Here is a 4,096-nt window from a genome sequence, read left to right as displayed (position 1 = left end):
CTCTCTCTCTTTACACCTCTCTCTCTTTACACCTCTCTCTCTTTACACCTCTCTCTCTTTACACGTCTCTCTCTCTTTACACATCTCTCTCTTTACACGTCTCTCTCTTTACACGTCTCTCTCTTTACACCTCTCTCTTTACACTTCTCTCTCTTTACACGTCTCTCTCTTTACACCTCTCTCTCTTTACACGTCTCTCTCTCTACACGTCTCTCTCTTTACACCTCTCTCTCTTTACACGTCTCTCTCTTTACACGTCTCTCTCTTTACACGTCTCTCTCTTTACACGTCTCTCTCTTTACACCTCTCTCTCTTTACACGTCTCTCTCTTTACACCTCTCTCTCTTTACACCTCTCTCTCTACACGTCTCTCTCTTTACACCTCTCTCTCTTTACACGTCTCTCTCTTTACACGTCTCTCTCTTTACACCTCTCTCTCTTTACACGTCTCTCTCTTTACACCTCTCTCTCTTTACACGTCTCTCTCTTTACACCTCTCTCTCTTTACACGTCTCTCTCTTTACACGTCTCTCTCTTTACACCTCTCTCTCTTTACACGTCTCTCTCTTTACACGTCTCTCTCTTTACACCTCTCTCTCTTTACACCTCTCTCTCTTTACACCTCTCTCTCTTTACACGTCTCTCTCTTTACACGTCTCTCTTTACACGTCTCTCTCTTTACACGTCTCTCTCTCTTTCCACGTCTCTCTCTTTCCACCTCTCTCTCTTTCCACCTCTCTCTCTTTACACGTCTCTCTCTCTACACGTCTCTCTCTTTACACGTCTCTCTCTTTACACGTCTCTCTCTTTACACCTCTCTCTCTTTACACCTCTCTCTCTTTACACCTCTCTCTCTTTACACGTCTCTCTCTTTAAACCTCTCTCTCTTTAAACCTCTCTCTCTTTACACCTCTCTCTCTTTACACGTCTCTCTGGTAGAGTTGGCCCTGGGGCAGCGTTCAGGATGTGGCATGTTGTTAGTGATCGTTAACATCTCGTCTGGAGAGCGAAATGGATCGAGGTCATCCTGGAGGTCATGTGACACGGGTAGAGACCGTCCACCGAACCCGTGACCTTCGTCCACCGAACCCGTGACCTTCGTGACATCACAGTACCGCTCTGACATGACCCACTCTCCGTCACGTTCTCAAAACACCCCGGAGCTGCTCTCTGGGGTTGAGTCGCGAAACACCTAAATGCAAAAAAAACGTATCCTAACGTAGTCTTTCATACAGATTTAATGTTCATTTTGCTAAGTTACATTTGTCGGTCTTAAAGGACAATGCTCGTTTTTGACAACCTGGACCTTATTTATTATATATACTTATATATTTTACAGGCCTCCGAACTACACCAAAGTGATCTCGGTGAGTCAAACGTCTTATAATATGTCGTAAATAAGGTCCAGGTTGTCAAAAACGAGCATTGTCCTTTAACAAGCGGTCAGTTACTTTTAACTGTTTATTCTGTGGACCCATGAGGCCAAGTCGAGGCTGTGAAGACACTGTTAGGGAGTCTGTGGTATCAGATGGGCAGGTCTGAACATGCTCTCCTTAGCAAAAGACTGCATCATGTGACACTACATTGAAGCCGGGGTCGAAAGGTGCGGTCGTGCCAAACCTCGGTATGAGTAATGCGCTAGTGTCTGAGTGAATAATGCAATTTGAAACCTTATTGCGTTGTTTTACCTCTCGCTCTCTCGACACCGTGAACACGGTGAGATCAACCGTTCCATCCCCAGGCTTGTCTGAGGCGGCCATGTTGGCCAGGTGCAGAAGTGCAGCGAGGGCGTGGCAGGAGCGTGGCAGATGTTTTGATTGGCTAGATCCCTCCTCCACTCATCCGTGTCCAGGATTGCTGCTAAGCCTCGGTGCCTGGTTTGCTCACGAGGGCGTGGACACGTGTGTGTGTGTGTGTGTGTGTGTGTTTGTTTGTTTACCTTTCTTCTTTGGTCTGTGTCTTTCCGCCTCCCCTCTTCAGAAGCTGTGTAGACTTTAGGAGCAGGGGATATTTCTCAGTCGGTCAATGAAGATGTGTGTGTGTGTGTGTGTGTGTGTGGGGGGGGGGGTTCTGTGTATTCTTTATTTAGAATCAGAATTTATTTTATTGTCATGCATTTTTCCAGCATACTAGGAATTTGCTTTTTTGTCATGGTGCATAATATGAAACAACAGTGGACAGGGTGCAGGGGCGAGACAGGACAGTGTGTGTTCTGGTGACGAGGTGGGGTGGCTGTGTCTTGACTGAAGGGGGTGGTTGTGAGGGGGGAGGGGGGTGTCTGGCTGGCTCTGGTACCTTCTGAGCTCATTAGGGGATTAACGTTGTGAGTTGGCATGCGTACGCGTGTGTGTGTGTGTGTGTGTGTGTGTGTGTGTGTGTGTGTGTGTGTGTGTGTGTGTGTGTGTGTGTGTGTGTGTGTGTGTGTGTGTGTGTGTGCGCGCGCACGTTCCCCTGTTCTCCCATCTGGCTTAGTCATGGTTGTTCAACACAAGATTGATCAGTTGTGTGGGAGTGTAGTAGGGCTGTAGCAGGGTCATGTGGGGTTAGGGGTCAGGGTTCGTGTGGTTTAGGGTTAGTGTGGGGGAAGGGTGGTCCTAGATGGGGGCTGTGGACATGATCAGCAGTGACCAATGAGGGGCTGACTTGGGTCTGAGTAGGGGGGGCTCATCACACCACAGAGATAAGACTGTAGTCATAGGGATAGGGTGGTGTGGTTAGGGTTTGGGGTTAGGGGCCGTAGGGTTAGGGTTAGGGACCGTAGTGTTAGGGTGGTGTGGTTAGGGTTTGGGGTTAGGGGCCGTAGGGTTAGGGTGGTGTGGTTAGGGACCGTAGGGTTAGGGTGGTGTGGTTAGGGACCGTAATGTTAGGGTTAGGGTGTTAGGGTTCGGGTTAGGGACCGTAGGGTTAGGGTGGTGTGGTTAGGGTTCAGGTTAGGGGCCGTAGGGTTAGGGTGGTGTGGTTAGGGACCGTAGGGTTAGGGTGGTGTGGTTAGGGACCGTAGGGTTAGGGTGGTGTGGTTAGGGACCGTAGGGTTAGTGTGGTGTGGTTAGGGTTCGGGTTAGGGGCCGTAGTCGTAGGGTTAGGGACCGTAGGGTTAGTGTGGTGTGGTTAGGGTTCGGGTTAGGGGCCGTAGTCGTAGGGTTAGGGTGGTGTGGTTAGGGTTCGGGTTAGGGGCCGTAGTCGTAGGGTTAGTGTGGTGTGGTTAGGGTTCGGGTTAGGGACCGTAGTCTTAGGGTTAGGGTGGTGTGGTTAGGGTTCGGGTTAGGGACCGTAGGGTTAGGGTGGTGTGGTTAGGGTTAGGGACCGTAGGGTTAGGGTGGTGTGGTTAGGGTTCGGTTAGGGACCGTAGGGTTAGGGTGGTGTTGTTAGGGTTGGGGTTAGGGACTGTAGTTGTAGGGTTAGGGTGGTGTGGTTAGGGACCGTAGGGTTAGGGTGGTGTGGTTAGGGTTCAGGTTAGGGACCGTAGTCTTAGGGTTAGGGTGGTGTGGTTAGGGTTCGGGTTAGGGACCGTAGTCGTAGGGTTAGGGTGGTGTGGTTAGGGTTCGGTTAGGGACCGTAGTGTTAGGGTGGTGTGGTTAGGGACCGTAGGGTTAGGGTGGTGTGGTTAGGGTTCGGGTTAGGGACTGTAGTTGTAGGGTTAGGGTGGTGTGGTTAGGGACCGTAGGGTTAGGGTGGTGTGGTTAGGGTTCAGGTTAGGGACCGTAGGGTTAGGGTGGTGTGGTTAGAGTTCAGGTTAGGGACCGTAGGGTTAGGGACCGTAGGGTTAGGATGGTGTGGTTAGGGACCGTAGGGTTAGGGTGGTGTGGTTAGGGTTCGGGTTAGGGACCGTAGTGTTAGGGTGGTGTGGTTAGGGTTCGGGTTAGGGACCGTAGTGTTAGGGTGGTGTGGTTAGGGTTCGGGTTAGGGACCGTAGTGTTAGGGTGGTGTGGTTAGGGTTCGGGTTAGGGACCGTAGTCGTAGGGTTAGGGTGGTGTGGTTAGGGTTAGGGACCGTACTCGTTTGTCTCTGAGGATTGTGTGTTTGAGCTCTACTACAGTAATAGTGTTGACTGAGCCCTGAATCTGCCCTGACCTGTGACCCGTTCTCATTCAGGGAA

The sequence above is a fragment of the Borostomias antarcticus genome (assembly GCF_949987555.1).
Source record: "Borostomias antarcticus genome assembly, chromosome: 7".
NCBI lineage: Eukaryota > Metazoa > Chordata > Actinopteri > Stomiiformes > Stomiidae > Borostomias > Borostomias antarcticus.
The sequence above is the reverse complement of the archived record's forward strand: the minus strand, read 5'-3'. Positions refer to the sequence as shown.